The sequence below is a fragment of the Acomys russatus genome, unplaced genomic scaffold (genome assembly GCF_903995435.1).
Source record: "Acomys russatus unplaced genomic scaffold, mAcoRus1.1, whole genome shotgun sequence".
Lineage (NCBI taxonomy): Eukaryota > Metazoa > Chordata > Mammalia > Rodentia > Muridae > Acomys > Acomys russatus.
In genome coordinates this window covers 187809-205865 of record NW_026131772.1, presented here as the reverse complement: position 1 = coordinate 205865, position 18057 = coordinate 187809, and the positions used below count along the sequence as shown (strand labels likewise).

At 35.0% G+C, this 18057-nt stretch overlaps 1 pseudogene; it reads left to right on the top strand.

Annotated features, from left to right (window-relative positions):
- LOC127186462 (poly [ADP-ribose] polymerase tankyrase-2-like) overlaps positions 1 to 18057 on the top strand; it is a 39589-nt pseudogene that overhangs the window by 3805 nt on the left and 17727 nt on the right.

Below are 18057 nucleotides of genomic sequence, written 5' to 3'. Positions count from 1 at the left end.
ATCAACCCAAGATTGAGAGCATGATGTATTTGCCTCCCACTTTGAAGGTCACAATGTTTTCATTTCAGCAGCTGTAATTTTGTGCAGAAAGAATCATATAGAGTAAGGAGCATTGTATATTGTGTTAAGTGAGTGGTAGGTCTCTGGACTGATTATAATCCTATAGTTGGAAACTCTCAGATTTAGAATGAATGGTGATAGTATTAGCAGATATAGGCATAACTAGAAGTTTGTGATGAGGGCAATGTTGGTAGACAAGAAAAACTCTGGAATGTAAGATACATGTTCCTCTTGTGATGGTGTTTTACATCTATCTCTTCTTCATTCAGTTTTAGAATAAACCATTTCTCTATGTCTATATGGGAGGCTATTTTATAAAAGAGGAGAACAAGGAAGCAGACAGAAGAGTCTTTATACTACGATGGCCTAAAAATATCATCAGTGAACTTGAATAAAAGTGAAATTCCTGCCCTGCATCCATTATTATTGAAATAAATCATTTTGTTTATACATCATTTTTGTACCTGTCATTTTGGTGTCTTCCTCACACTGATATATGGATTAGTTTCAACGAATGTATGTAATGCATGTTATAAATGTAAAGCTCTTCTTAGTAGACAGATACATTAGAGTGGATATTAGGCTGGGTTTTGACTGTGGATTTGACTCTCAAAGTTTCCAAAGTGATGGTGGCAACAATTGAAAGGGTTGTGATAATTTTTCTGCAAGAACACCCCAGTGATATTAAATCCTGTATTTTTCTTGTTTATTCTGATGATGTAACTGCAGTAAAGCCATGCTTGTAAGATATTGATGGTGGTATGTAATACAAACCTGATCTTTGTTTTATTTTATAAACAAAGTACATACAATAGAGTGATCAATGAAATTTTAAGTGAATCCCAGATGAGCAATTTGCGCTTTCCAAATTTTGATATTTTCATATGTCTTTGGAAGAATGTAACTGGTGTTTTTTGTATTATTTTCTTTATGTGTCTTTTAATGGATGCAGAAAAAACATATTCAGTACATGTGAGATTGTGAGCCTAATACTTAGAATCCACTTAGAAGAAAAGAGGACAGATTCCTGCAATTTTTACCTCTATCTTGAAGAGAAGTGACAACTTGAACGCACACACATACACACACTGAATAACAAATATTTATTTGAAAAAAATTGGAGTACTGTAGGCACATTCACTAGCATTTGAGATATGGAGTTTGGAGAATCAGTAGTTCACAGTTATCGTTATCAATCCTGTTTTAACAAAATGAGACAATGAGAGAGCAAATAAAAAAAATCTTCTAGTTGACAAAACCTTACCATGTGATATTTCACCTGATTAGGCCTTTTAAAACTATTTTCATTATTTGAAATAAGTTGCCCTTTGTCTTTCTCAATATATAAAAAGTGTTATTTTATACCCTTGGTTAGTATGCTTAATGTCTAAATACAAAATAGATCATATATTAAAATGTAAGGTATTTGAGTATGAATGTAAATATAGTATCCAGTGATTATCAAAACAAACGTCTGAATTTCTAGTTCTAGTCCTTGAGCTAGAAGACTTTCTGTTTGTAAATGTCTTTACTATGGTGAAAGTATAGATTGGGTTCTAGCTGGGGTTTCTTGTTGATTCATATGTCTATTTTTGTCTAAAGACATCAATTACAACAAGCATACTTTTGTGGCAGAATTACTGGACATAAGGTTTCTGTAGGTATCAAGAAGTCACAATATTACTATGAGTTCCTGATTGCAGTGTTCTTGTAATGGTTCATATGACACTGTTTCCTCCAAGGTGTCTAATTCTTATGACTCTCCTGCCCTACTTAGTGTAATATTCCCTAAGCTACGTGTAAGGGGCTCTAGCCATGTCAGACATATATGAAAACCCTGACAAAACACCTAATTCTTTACAGTTTGACTACATGTGCTTATCAATTTTAACTACTGAATATTGCGTAAATGCACTACTCGTACGAGATCTGAAAACTGTAATAATCCATGGGCATGAATATTATGTGCATAAAGATTTTGATTTAGAGACCACATTGATACTATGTCCATGAAACAAGGTAATGACAAGTTCACTCACCATTGGGGCTGGTGAAGTACCCAGGTTTGTGTTCCTGATCAGACTTATAGTACCACACATGTTGGGTCGGTTCCCACATTACATTGATGAAACTACTTCAAATATGGAAATATTTTGCCATGCCAGTCTTAATTGTTCATCACGGTGTTCACAGCTGGTCAAAACTTGAATGGCTTTTTTTTTCTGCCTCCTTCTGCTTATATAACTCTAGCTAGTTTTATGAAAACTATACTACAAAGAGGAAACTACCCGGCCAGTCCATAAAACACATTTTGTTTATTATTTCTTTATAGTTTAATTAAGGCTTGGAAAAGGATGCCAGAAAAATCACGTGCAAAGAATGTGCCAAGTTGAAGCTTTGAATATGGATCAAATTACTCAGACACAGAAGTATGTGCAGTAACAGCCATTGAGTAGTATTATAAACTGTTATCTCTCTACTGTTGTTATTTACTTAAAACCGTTGCAAATATTTGTAAACAGACACACTCTCTCTCACTCGCACTCTCTCACAAACACACACTCAAAAACACATACATATTTATAGTGTTGGCTTTTCCATTTTACTGCAATATGTAAAAAATTATGTTTAAGTCTATAGGGTTCTGCCCATGTTTCCTATTATTTGGGTCTCATTTTATCTCACTAGTGAAATATATTATCTTATTTGGAATCCCAGTTTGAGTTTGCAGAAGTTCGACCTGCTACCTGGAAATGCTACATTAAACAGTTCAGAACTGGGCATCATCTCAGTTGAGTACAAGCACAAACATAAATGAAAATACAAGCAAGAGCACAAGGACAATTATTTTTTGTATGGATTTTACACTGCTGAGCTGAAGTAGGTACAATGAGCCTTTTAGAAGTGTAAGATTTAATTCCCATGATTTTCAAAGTGGTCAGGAGTTTTAATGTAGCATTCTGTTTGTGAAATTCCAGCTGTCATGTCCACCTTAACTCAATTTCTTTAAATATTTTAGTGTGAGGATTCAGAGAAATATAAGTAACAGTGGTCTCACAGATTCAAGCAATCCCTGATAATACGGTTGAGAAATCTCAGTTAGAAATTTTCTGAATGCTCTTTTATCAGTGAATATGTATTCTTCATTTGCTTTTGACTTTAATACTACAAAAATTTTGACAAATATGTCTTTGAAAAAAACCTTTTTATTGTTTATGTCCATGAAGTTTATCCCACTGCAACAAAATATTTTCTTGATACATTAGTTGAGGTTTTAAACAGACCCTTTACGTACAATTCACTATTTCTTAGAAGTCAGAGCAGGCTGTTTATTTCCACACATTAATGATGGGATGACAGAATTTTAATCATGTGCTTTACCAGGAAAATGTAATCGAAATAAGAGTGAAGTTTGTTAATTATTCCAAAATATAGCTTCTCATTTTATGTGTTTGTATCACAAAGTCATAATTATAACATTGGATATGAACTGCAATACCTGAATCACGGATCATGTTGCAGAAGACCTATATTATAATATTTTCACTTACTATGATTGATCTTTCATTTTCCTCATTTTCAAAGGTAGTTTTAACTTTTACACAGTTTTATTAGCAAAACGTACATTATTTCTGTTAGTTTCAGATCTCTTCTAAACTGTCATTGGAAAAAGCACAGACGTATGTGTGTGTGTGTTTGTGTGTATGTGTGTGTTTTTGCTTAAATATGAAATAAAACCACAGTGTCCTGTTATATAAAAATGTCTCATTTTAGTGTTTTAGTACCAATCAGTGCTTTCTTCTGCAGATACTGTACAGGATTCAATGATGGATTCAATGAACATGCTAAAGCTGATGAATACGGAAATCAAAGTAACTCCGGAGGTCTTTTCAAATGATAGCCACGAAAAAGGTCGTTACCCACAACAAGAAGACAAGGCTAAGGCTGAGAGTAAACCATTGGTAGAGGCAAAGAACTACAATTCTAAGGAAGATTTTATTGATGGATTTATTGTAATTTCTAATTCTTCATCTGATGAAGATTTCTGTGTACTAATAGAGGACACCAAAAACAAGAAAAATGTTAAAACTCTAGAAATCACTGTGGACCATGGAAACGGACAACAAAAGTCACCAGAAACAACCTAACCCAACATATACACACAACAAAATCTTGTGCGCCCAGCCTCAATGGTGGGACCCATATTGACCATAGATCAGTCAGCCTCTGGAGAAACTGAGGTACATCTCAAAATCTTCCAAATACATATTTGTTACCTCTGACAATGTTAAGCTAAAACTCACTTATTTTGCTCAAACCACTTCACAGAAAGCATGATCTTTATTTCTCAAAAAGAGGTATCCTTCTTTCTAATGTACTAGCTTTTCAGAAACACAATATATCGATTTAACCCTTAAAATCAGGCTGGTTGGATGTTCTCTGTGGCAAATCATACCCATTTAGTGCTCATCCTATTAAGCAGACAAAAATGTGTTTTTTAGTGCCCTTTTTGTCTTACATGGCTTTTTGGAGGACCGTGAAATTCCATGAAATCTTTACAAGGAAACATTTATAAATAACTAAACTCTCAATGTAGATACAGTTTTAACTTCTTAAAACAAACAGTAGCATGTCTTCAATCTGCCTGTGTACAGGAGCTGGGGACAGCCCAGCCAGATCTCAACTTCTGGATATCTCAGGTTCCCTGTTGGTTTCCTGAGCATTCTTTTCCATGTTCCCTTGTGTTCAGTGCATTATGGTAAGGCATGAACTAACAGCAAATAATTTTGTCTCCTTACAAATGCAGCCCAGGAGCATTTTGCCACATCTGTGTCCGCCTTTGCAGGAAAGGATTGTTCAACTCGGCACCTCACAAATAGGAATTGAGGTCTATGATTTGACAATAAGCAGATTCCTTCCAGATACAAATACTGAACAAGAGGTATGGAAAGTTCATTTTAGTTTACAATTGAAAGGATATTTCATTTATATAGCAAGTTTTATTGAATTTCTTTATTTAGTTCTCACTACCACATCAGCTGCAGTTCAGTTGCTCCAGAGAATTAAACATATCTATCCTACGTAGAATCTGATACAGGCTTAATAATGTATACTTGATTGTGCAGATATTTTGGATGTTCAGAAGTCTGTGACTCAGAGAAATATTTTTTACTAGTGTGCTACAATAGTAGTCCATAGGCCCCATAGCCCCATTTTTACAGAGAGACCAGACTTCCATTACCTTGCGATTAATTTATATATAAAAGTCATTGCTTGGGGTGGATTTTCAGACACCAGGTTGTTTTATATGCAACCCAACCCTACTCTAGGAACCTATGGTCAGGATCCCCAACTAAATTATCCCTGCTTCTGTTAATCAGCCTGCTTATGCAAACCTCAAGTATAGCTAAATAATTAGCTTAGCTCTCCTTGGACCAGCAGGATGCATGTTTGCTTATTTGTTTGGATATTTTTTTCTGCATTCAAAAGCTCCTTACTCTCAGTTCTTGGGCCACACTTAAGTTACAGTTAGTTGCATTAAGCATTTTGATTTTCTATTAAGGTGATAATTTGATGTTTATTTTTGACACAACAATATCTGCAGGAGAGAGAACAAGAAAGATGTGTGTATGAGTTGTCCCATCATGTTGAGATGCTTCACAGATTACCATATGAACCTCAACAATTTAGACACGGACAGGAAAATCAGGAACATCTGTCACCAGAGCAGGTACAGGATATCCAGAGTTTAATTTGTCAATAAGTTCATATATGGTACCTGTGGTTTTTTTCATGAATCGTGTTGTTTTTGTGCAAATGGTGACTGTTATTAACGACTTGGAGAGAGGGCCCATGAAATTTTATGCAAATAACTATTCTGAGAATCCACAACGACCGACTTATAGGTAAGAGACAGATGGACTATAGAAATGAGTGGAGGCCAGTTCTCTTAAACATGTTCCTTCCTGTATAATGCGTATCTCAGTATCTATTGATAAAATGGAATATATTCCATAAAGAAGTCTTTGACAAGGCATTCTCAAATGTAGAGATTTTACATCTAAACCTTGAATACTTTGGTTTTATGCCTCAAATTTATACACTTTGCACAGGGTGTTAGTAGGAAAATGATTATTTTCCATAACTCACTCCTTAGTTTCATGTCCATTATGCAACTTATCTTGGGAGATGCATCGGACATAAAACCAGGGAAGTAGATATGAGCTGTTGTTTTCAAGCTGTGAGCAGACAATAACATATAAACCTAGATCCGCCTTTATATGTAACATGGAAAACTCTACATGAGCCATCATTCGTTAACCTGTACCACTTCCCCAAATTTCTTACAGACTTTGGGAGGATCCTGTTGATTGTATTCCTCCACTTCTACCTCACCCATCAGCAAGGTCTCATCAACAATGACAGCGCCATATCAGCCATTGACAGTGCCACTTCAACCATTGGCAACAGTAGGTTACCTACCGGCGACATCCTCGAGGCCACAGGATCCACCAATATGTCCACATGTAGGTGCATCTCAATCACAGAATGTTCTAAATCAAAATTACCTGTTCTGGGGGACTTAAGAAATTTCTTCATCTTGGAAAAAAATGTAATAGTCTACATTTCAGAGCATCATGATTTAGAATAGTTCAACTTCTGGCATTACAATCATCAGAGTATTAACATGCTCTGTACCCTTTTTCTCTTGGATCTGGTTATTTTCACCCTAAGGTAAACACCCTTGCAAAAAGCTCTGTATATTATATGCTGAGAAAAATCTTTATCAATTTGAAAGAAGTTACATATGTGATGGTAAATCTCACTGCTGAACAAAACCATTGGGTTTTCTTACAGTAATAACAACTACAAGTGTCCTTGTACAATTTCATTCTATAAAGGTTTCTTAAAAAGATTTTGAATTTCAATCTTCCCCAGCCACACCTCCCTTTCGGGCCATGCTCAAACTGTTTCTACTGAATGTATGTATCATGCATCCTGGAGCAGTCTTATTTCAATCTACCTACGTATACCTTGCACCTATCCTATGTCTGAACATGCATCACACCTCTAGTTTCCATGTCTCTATCTTACTGCTGTTAAATCTATACTGCAGATATTTGGATTCAATCTTGTATTTAGGAATCATTTATTATATAACTATTGTGTAGCCTTGTACCATCTATCAGAATCATCTATCCATCTTCTATCCTCTATATACTTCATTTCCATTTAAAGCATATTTCCTCTACCGATAATGTGTCTTTATAATATTCCTGAATTATTTATCATCTGGCTATCCTATATCTCTCTATCCATATATCTCAATCCTCTAACCATCCCATGTCTTTCTTCCATCTATCCATTAAGCTATCCTGTTAATGACAACCATCCAGGTATCATTTATCTTTAGCTACCATTTATCTTGCATCCACCTGTCTCTTATGCATCTAACTTCCATCAAATTATCATCTTTCCTTTATATATCATTTGGTTATCCTCTATGTATCTTTCTTCTTTCCCGTAGATATTGTGTGCAAGTCATCCATTCATGTATCAGTACCACATAACTAACCTGATTTCTCTTCTACATTACATCTATTTTGTTGCTATAGTATATATTTTTTCTATTTTTTATCATAATTTATTTGCTGAGCCACTGTCTATCAACCATATACAGATTCTATCATCCAGCATGTCTGTGTTTCTCTTCTTTTCTCTATCCTTGACACTTATTAATCTGTGACTGTAATCCATCAATTTATCTATCATTTAGCTATCCTGTGCCTCTTTTGCATCTATTTCTCCATCCTTTTTTTTCAACCTCTCCTTGGTTGAATAAAGCGAAGATCCAGGCAAAAAAAAAAGTATAAAATTATTGAAGAAAATGATGAAAGTTTTGAATCAACACTAAAGGAGAATAATTAAGAAAATAAAGAAGAAATGGCTAAAAAAGAAAACTTTTGCAGTAAAGGAAGAAAATGATGATGAGAGTGGAAATGAAATTAAGGAAAAGAAGAAAAGGAGAAAGAAACAGTTGAAAAAACATGAAAAAAGAACAAAAAATCAAAATTTGAAAGGGAAAAAAGTGAGAAGTTCTAAAAAGGAAAAACAATAACAAGAAAATGCCAATAAAATGTCAGAAGAATAATAGAGGTAAAAAAGAAAAAAGGAGAAGAAAAGAAAAAAAGAAAGGTAAAGAACAATATGGATAAGAAGGCGAGAAACAGAAAAAATAGTTGAAGAAAAAGCAGAAACAGAACAAAAAAATGAAAATTCATTTAAGTAGAAAGAAGAGAAAAGCTATAGATGTGGATGAAAAAGAAGTAGAAAAGAGGAAAAATTCAAGAAAAGAAGCAGAAAAAAGACGAAAAAGTTCAAAATGGATGAAAAAGGGAAAAAGGAACAAGGCAGTTATATATTTAGAAAAAGAGGAAATTGAAAATGAAAAGGGGGGAAAAGGAAGAAAATGAAAAGAAAATTAAACAGAAGGAAAAGATAAACAGAGAACAATGTTGCAGAAATTGACAAAAAGAAGAAGAAAAATCCTAATGTAACCAGATATACAAGAAGAAAACGAAGCAATTTACAAATAAAAAAGTTAAGAAGAGAAGTAGATGAAAGAGAAAAGGTGGAAAAAGAGTGAAATAGAATAAAAAGGGAAAAATTAGAATAAGAGAAGAGAACAATAATGAAGAGGCAGAAGAGGAGGAGGAGTATGAGAAAAAAAGTAAAATTAGGAAACCAAAGGAGAGAAAGAAAAAGATGTTGAAAACCAGATAAATAAGATGAACCAGAAAAAGGGAAAGAAAATCTTAGAAAAAGAGGAAATTGAATGAAAATGTTGTAATATAAAAACAAGAATAAAAAATGAAGATCAGGGGATGAAATTTTAACAGAAGGAAAAGAAGAAAAAATAGGAAACAATGTTGAAGAAAAGGATATAAAAGGGAAAAAACAAAAACAAAAAAATTGTGGAAAATAATGAAAATGACAGAAAACATAGGAAAAGAAATAGCTAGAGAAATATAAAAAAGGAAAAAGTATAAGTGAAGAGGAAAATGAAGGTAAACAAGAAAAAGGGATTTTTTCAAAAGGAGAAATTGAAAAAAATAAATTCCAAATACGATGAATAAATAAAAAAGAAATGGGGAGTTTAAATTTTAGAATATGGGGAAGTTGAGCAAAAAAAAAAATGAAAAATTTGAAAAAAGGATAAAAAAGAAATATTAAGTGAAGAAAAGATGAAATAAGAGAATAGTTTCAGATGAGGAGGATAGGCAAGAGGAAAAAGGAAAATGAAACATTAAAATAGAAGGGAAAAATAAAGAAATTCAAAAAAGGATAAATAATAATAAAAAGAAATAGGGAGTAGAAATTTAGAAAAAAAGGTTGTGAAATATTTTGAAAAATCATAGAAAGAAATGAAAAAATAAGAAAAAGAAGACAAAATTATGGAGAACGAGGAGACAAACATAGGAAAAAGTAGAAAAAACAAAAGGCAAAGAAAATATAAAAATTAATTGAATAAAATATAGATTGAGAATAAAGGAGGAAAAAATAAGAAAAGAAAGGAAAAGAAGAAAAATGTTTAAAATAGAATCAAGAAAAAGAAGAAATTAAAAAATGAGGAAAAGAATGAATAAGATAGCACAGAAGAAAAATCTAACAAGGAGAAAAAGGAAAAAGAAGAATAAAAAGAAGAAGAAAATCATGATGAAGATTTAGAACAACAAGCTAAAAGGAGAAAAATGTTGAGTAAAAGGATGAAAATAGAAGAAAAAGGAGAAAAACACAAGAGTTGTAGAAGATAAGAAAAAGAATAAAAGTTGAAGAAGCACATGAAATAAAAAGAAAAGAAAAATATTAAGAAAAGAAAAAGAAAAACACCAGTAAAAAAAGCTGCAGGGAAGAATGAAAAAGAAGAGAAAGAAGAAAAAAGGAAAATTAAAAAAAGAAGAATATGGAATAAAAATTGAAAACAGGATGAATAAGGAGAAAAAGAATTTGGAGTTAAAATTTTAGAAAAAGAAGAATTCGCACCAAAAATTGAAAACATTTGAAAAAAAAGATGAAAAATTTTTAAAAAGGAAAAAAACAAAGAAAAGGAGTAGATGAAAATTTGAGGATCCTAACCACACACATTAATACTTCATCAGGCAAGAATGGTGAAGTCAAGTGCTAGAGAGCCTCAGTGGAGGCTTATCAGTGGGGTATAAAAAGAGAACACACTATCTTCAACAGTGTTTGAAACCTAGCAGGTAGTGGGACTGAGGGGACTCCGGGGAGTTCATCAGTTGCTCAGGAACAATGCTTCAGATTCCTTTAGAAGACAGTGGGTGGGACAGATATTTACATGGAACATGTCTCCAGCTCAGTCAAGGTGAACAATACACACAGGCTACAATATGACCCCTCAATATCTTTTAGGTACATTTCACAAATTTACTCAATGAATAGCTGCTACTGTCCATGAAAAGATTGGGGGGGGGGGTGGAAGAGTAGACCAAAGCTGATAGTCTTTTATTTTAAAATTCTTTATTATTACATCTCTAGTTATTCTCTCCTTTAGTTCCTCCCGTCTTCCCTCCCTCACTTCCAATTTCTCCCTCATGCCATCCCCTATGTCTGTAACAAAAGGGTACCAACTCTCAGTGTATATGCTCATAGCATATCAAGTCTCTTCTTGGTAGGCTGCTTTCCTTCGTCTAAGGGCCAACAGGCCTCCCCATCCTGGGGATGCAGAATCAAATATGCTGCAACAGAGTTCATGTGAATGTCAGAGTTCATGTGCCTTGGCCAGATGTGAGTACGGTTCAAAGTTTACTGCACACCTAGTACTTGGCTCATTCCCCTGTTTGAGCCGGACACCTGGGCCTAGATTCACTCATCATAATGTTCTACTTGGAGGTTTCTAGGACCCACTGGATCCTTCTCTTTCCCCATTTCCCATGCTTCTGTCATCTAGCGCCGAATAGTATGTCTTCCCTTCTGGGCCACTTTCCTCATAAGTTCTAGCCTAAAGAATTAGGTAATAAATAGAGATCAATGGGATCCACATGGGAAAGGAAGAAATCTAATTATTCCTATTTGCAGATGATATGATAGTGTACATAAGAGACCGCAAAAATTCCAAGAGAGAACTACTACAGCTGATAAACACCTTCAGAAATTTGGCTGTATAACAAATTACCTCACAAAATTCAGTAGTGTCTTTATGTATAAATGACAATCATGCAGAGGAAAAATTTAGGAAAACTAACCCCTTTACGTTAGCCACAAAATAAAAGTTATCTAATAGTTACTCAAAAAAAGCAAATGAAGGATATTTTTGGAAAACATTTTCAATATTCTGAAGAAAGATATTGAACATGACATGAGAAAAGGCTATATTCTTCCTTGTTACTGGATTAGGAGAATTAACAATTAAAAATGGCCATCTTACCACAATAAATTTACGGATTTAAGGAACTTCCTATCAAAATGCCTACACAATTCTTTGAAGCTGATAGTCTCAATAATGCTCTTTCTAATGCATTATAAAATGCATTTGAGACTAAGAATCTTGATAAATGTTCAATCCCACAGGAAGATAATGGATAAGCATCTCTAAATCTGTGTGTATATAATATTCTTTTAAAAATATGCAAACATAGTCACTTATATATGGAAATGAGCAGGTATAGAATTTAAAATGGTCATGTCTGGATGCTGTGGTGTATTTCATTATTCACGTCTATGAGTCACAGTGAGATATAACTCCTCAGCTCTCCTTGGTTGGTGAATTGAACATGGCTTCATGCTGAAAAGGTAAACAAGTTCAAAAAGATTCTACCACACCACGTTTCACTTGGTCATAGTAAGGTGCTGTCAGCTTGAAGACACTTTATTGAAATTGTTTCTGGAGTTGAGAAACACATGAGAGGACACAGAGCCACCTTCTTTATTTCTTGTAGCTAATGGCTACTGTGTTGAGGGTGGAGAAGGAAGTCTAGGGCCTAGGGCTTTCTTTTCATGCTGTCTAGTTTAAAGGGATTTGCAACTGTTCATGGTAGTGTAAGAGAGCAAGAGAGTTTTCAGCAACATCTCAGGTTGCAAACTGTCATTGTCATTTTTTTGAGGCTGTATTTGTGGTCTACTAATATAAATAATTTTCATTCTTTCTTTAGTATTTTATGTGGTTGAAGACCACATAGTATAATTCTACAAATAGATGAGTTGTTTAGGGGTTAAGATGATTTTAAATCTAGAGAGTTATATGTAGATAGAGATGATATATGATAGACAATAGATTTTAAATCACTATTTTACACTCAAGAAGACAGGAAAGTGTTTTAGTCAAAGTTCTTAAATACAAATATAGAAAACATTTTGAGTGTGACAAATATATAATTCCTGATATCTTCCATGGTTCTTCTTGATGTATATAGTTTATTGTATACATTTGTAATAATATAAATGTATGTGAAAATGTATTACATTTTAAATTTAAGATACTGTTTTGTATTTGATTAACTCACTCACAGGGTTCTTACAATTGTTAATTTTCTTATTATGTTATCACTACTATGAAAATCTATGACAAGTATCTTTTAGTGTAAATTATTTTAGTATCTATTTATCATTTTTTTATTTTATGTATTTGTTTGGTTATTGCCTAAGAATACAGGGGAACATGGATATGCATCAGCAACACTGCATGATATTAAATCAACAGCAATGTAATTAATTCACCTTCTAAAGTTTTACATATAATACGGTGATCAAGTTAAATTATAAAGAAAATATTAGAAAAAAAATTCTTACTCCTATGATCTGGTGGTGTGTTTCAGTTTTAGACAGATGTGTCTCTGGACACAATTCTCAGCCTCAAAAAACTTAAAATGTTCTTATAACAATTTTTCATTTCTCCACTTTTTTCTGAAACTTCTAGCTTTATGGAAAGAACACACTGAGTTTTTGAATCATTTTCTGTACCCTTATGAATATTAAGTTTGCCCCCTGCTTGCATAGGTAGTCTAACCGTGGCTCAGGTCCTCATTGTTAGTGTAGTTTTTAGTCTTTATCTTGGAAAGTGCTATACATATTTTAATTCTGCTTCACTACTGCTTTCATTTCAATTACTAATTTTTTGGTTCATATTTTCTCTCATGAAGGTAAATGATTTATATGCTGTCCTAAAAATATCAGTTGTTTTACCAAGTGTAAGTTTAGTGTAGGAAAAAACGGATTTTTCCCGTAATTTTCTGTGGTTTCCCCAAAGGCAAAGGATGTATCTCAGGTGTAAAATGCTTGGATAAGTTTTCAGAGGCCTTGGCTTGAATGCCAGCAACACTACTCCCAATAAAGAAAGAAAGAACAAAGAAAGTAGACAAATAATAGTTCCATCAAATTATTTTTCAGACAACGCCACTCTATTTACTCCTGCCGATCTGGACTGCAACTTGCTGTGTAAATCAGACTTGTCTTAAACTCACAGATAATCTTTCCTCTACCTTCAGAATGCTAGAAATAGCGCATCATTCTAAAAGGGAATGGTTCTCGCTATACTTTACTGCAAAAGATAACAGCCTGCAGCAGGCACACAATATAGGACAACATATTGCTGCTGCTCAATACAAGGATTCAATTCGATGTCAAACTTTTCATATCTCTGTGAGTCTAAGGAATACATGTGTTACTCATACAGATATAAGATCTAGAGACCTGAAGAGTAAATATTTTCAAAAGATACTACTTCCCCTTAATTATGTCTAGAGAGGATGTGGAGAGAGCAGAACACTCTTCCCTTGCTGGTTGGAATGCAAACTTTTACAGCCTCTTTGGAAATCTATCTGGTGCAGTATCAGAAAACTGGGAATAGGTATTTTGCAAGACACTGCTATTCCATTTCTTGGAATATACTCAGAGGATGATCTTGAGCACATCAAGAAAATTTGCTCATCCATGTACATAGCAGTCTTATTCATAGCAGGCAGAACCCAGAAACAGTCTACACGTCCCTCAGTAGAGGAATGGATGAAGAAACTGTGGTACATTTACACTACGGAATATTACTCCGCTTTAAAAACAAGGAATGCCAGAAATTTGGGGGACAAAATGATTGAACTAGACGTCATCATAATGAGTGAGTTAACCCAGAAGCAGAAAGAGTTAAATGGTATTTACTCCCTTGTATCTGCCCGTAGCCCAAGGGGCATGTCCCTGGAACTTCTTTCTTCACTAACCGGGAAACTGGGGCAGAGGACAGGACATCCTATTTTTACTCTAGATTAGAGAAGCATGGGAGAATGGTAAATTTGAAGGATTCAGAGGATCCTGGTAACTTCCAAGGAAAACATTATGATATGCAGATTTGGGCCCTGTGGTCCCACCCAAATTATGGCACCAGCGAAGGACAATGCAGACCATAAACTTCAAACCCCTACCGAGATCTAGCCAATGGACAAGACTTCTACACAATTGAGTGAAGTGTGGAGTTTAACTTTCACATGTACTCTGGTGCCTCATATTTGAACACATCCCTGAATGGTGAGACCTGGTGGCACTCAGAAGAAGGATAGAAGGCTACTAAGAAGAGATTTGATGCCATATGAGCATATACAGGGGGAGGAAGTCCCCCTCAGTCAGAGTCATAGATTAGGGGAGTAATAGGAAAATGTTAGGAATAGAGGAATGGGAGGATACAAGGGAGAGGATAACCTTTGAGATGTAATATGAATAAATTAATAAAATAAAATTTAAAAAAATTAATAAAACAAGATATTCCCCAAATTTGTGGACATATGGATTGAACTAGAAATTGTCATAATGAGTGAGTTGACCTAGAAGCAAGAAGTTATAAATGATATATATTCGCTTATATCAAGATACTAGCCCAAGTGTATTGTCCTGTGAAAGACATTACATAACAAGAAAGTGGGTCAGAGAAGAGGATATCATATTGGGACTTCAGGTGAGAGAAGCATGGGAGAATGGGGAAATAGAGGGAGGCAGAGGGTCCTGGAAACATACAAGAAGAACATTAAGCCGGGCAGATATGGGGCCTGGCATACTGCTGAAAGTATGGCATCCCCTAAGGAAAATATAAGCAGAGATACACTGGAAGACACATAAAAGCAGGCCCAAATATGCCTGTGTCCCTTTAAAGAAGGACAGAAAGAGGCTCTAGCAGACAAAAATATCAGGCGCAATGATGCCTTTGTCCAAAACAGGAAGATAGAGAGTGACACAGGCATACACTCATTCAGATACAACAAAAGGCTTATCTCCTATATCATGAAAGAGAGGCACAAGCATGCACACAATCTTGCCAATAGATGCCCTTGTCCCCTAAAATGGTAGGAGAGAGCCAAAAGCAAGAACTCACGCTCAGGCCCATAAATGTCTTGGGTTCTAGTTGTATATGAGAACCACTGTCAGAAACAAACACTCAGAAGCATAGATACCCTTTTCCTGGTTCAAGGAATAGATAAAAACAGGCAGGCACACATATTCAGCTACAAAAGTATTTTTTGCGATTGGCAGCTGAGAGAGACACACGCAGACACACACTCTAAGTCACAAAGATGCCCTTGTCTGCTAGAGGCATGAAGGAGAAAATGGCAAGCATAAATAAATGCTCATAGATGGCATTTTCACCCAAAGGGACTTAAATTTAATTCACCCAGGCTCACATCTTCAGGCACCTTGATGCCTTTTTCACCTAGTGGAAGAAAAGAGAGAAGAGAGACACAGGCAGGTACACACATTGGGGCACATAGATATTTTTGTTCAACAAATCAAGGAAAAAATGTAGATTTACAAGCCAGAATACACATTCACGCATAAAAATGCCCTTTTTCTCAAGAGTCAGTGCAGAGAGGGACTCAGGCATGGACCCACACATTAATACAGACCAATAGATTCACTTGTCCATTTAAACATGTGAGGGAGACACAAGAATGCACACTCAGTCAGGCCCAAAGACATTATTATTACCTTGAGACATTTGAGAGAAAGACAAAGACAGGGACACACACTCCGGCTCATAGTTGTGCTTTTCCTCTAGCAAAAACGAAGAGAGAAACATTGGCTGGCAAAAATTCTCAGCAACATTGATGCCTTTTTTCTTATAAGCAGGTGAGGGAGGGAACAGATTCACACAAACGGAGGAACAAAGATGTGCTTGTATGCTAGAAAGGGTTTAGAGAGTCACAGGGTGGCACACACTCTCAGGACTGACACAGTCTAGAACACACACTGACTCACATAGATGCTCTTGTATCCTAGAGTGAGAGGAAAGAGACAGAGGTAGGAACACACACTCAGTCACACAGATGATATTTTCCCTATGTGACAGGTTGAGAGATGGAGGCAGGAAACATCTCTCAGGCCTATAGATTCCCTTGTTACCCTTTCCTATGATTGAGTCTTTCAGATCTATTATTTCATGTATCATCGAAACTCTGCCTTTTCTATGTCACATTACATCTAGTATATTCCACTTACTTGCTGTTTATGTTGTACTGATGCTGTATCTGTCATCCATCTGTCTCTCCTGCCATCAAGATACCCTGTTTCTATCTTACAAATTTCTAAAGTTTTTCTTCTACTCATAAACTGTTTATACTGAATATATGTATCATGCATCCTGGAGCAGTCTTATTTCAATCTATCTACATATATCTTGCACCTATCCTAAGGTTTTGACATGCATCTCGCCACTAGTTACCATGTTTCTATCTTACTGCTGTTAAATCAATACTGCAGATATTCAGATTCTATCTTGCATTTAAGATAGAATAATTTATTATATAGCTATTCTGTAGCCTTGTACCATCTATCAGAAACATCTATCCATCTTCTTTCCTCTATATACTTCATGTTCATTTATATCATATTTCCTCTACCTCTAATGTGTCTTTATAATATTCCTGAATTAATTATTATCTTGCTATCCTATATCTCTCTATGCATATATTTTAATTGGGCAACCACATGGTGGCTCACACTACCTATAACTGATCTGATGCCCTCTTCTGGTCAGCAGATATAATCTCATCTGTAAAGTACATAAATAACCTTTAAAAACCAATGTCACTTTGGAGAGTGGAGAATAAAACATACTAACCAATAGAACCAAAACCAGACCAAAATAAGTCCTTTTGTTCTGGGAGTGAGTTTTACTAGGATTAAATAAAGGAGTATGTGTGAAGAGTTACTTAAAGCAGGAGAAAAGAGAAAAAGGTGCTCTTTCAGCAAAGACTACGCAATATGGGTAACATCTCACAAACTTTAGAAATATGAAGTGTACTTCACAGGCTTACAGGTAGCTTAACAGAAAAGTGACCCTTTAAATGACTCATTTATTTACTATTTATACAATATTGTGCCTGCATGTGAGCCAGCAGGCCAGGTCATCTTATCACATTATAGATGGTTGTCAGCCACCATGTGATTTTCAAAATGGACCTCGGGAACCTTTGGAAAACACCGGTGTTCTTAACTCTGAGCTATCCTCCAGCCCAAATAACCCTTTTAAAATTCTGTAGTTCAGATGGTGCAGCCTCTTCCAGGCACTCAGGTAGTCCAAGAATCTCCTCTTGACAAATCCGTATTAATGCAGGGATATGTTAAGGTATGGTCAGTTTCAAGGATTTGCCTTCAGACTTTAGTATTTTTGTGCCTGAGCGAAGAAGTCACCTGCAAAAAATCCATTGTTTTCATATCCCCTCCCACTTAAACATACTGTGTTTTAAGGACTTCCCTCCAATGCAAGTTTTTTTTATTATGCAAAACCAATTGTTGTTGTTCTGTGTTCAGGGTCCCCTAAATGTGAGTATTAGACTCATGAGAAGTGTGATATTTTCCTGTGGACAAGCTGGCCTGCCTCTGTATTTCTTATAACCCCATTCATTTTATTTTTCAGTCATCAAAATTCTCATTTTAAAATTTGACTTTGTTTCTAGAGAGAGAGAAAAGAAAGCAACAACATTATGTATAATTTGTGAGAAA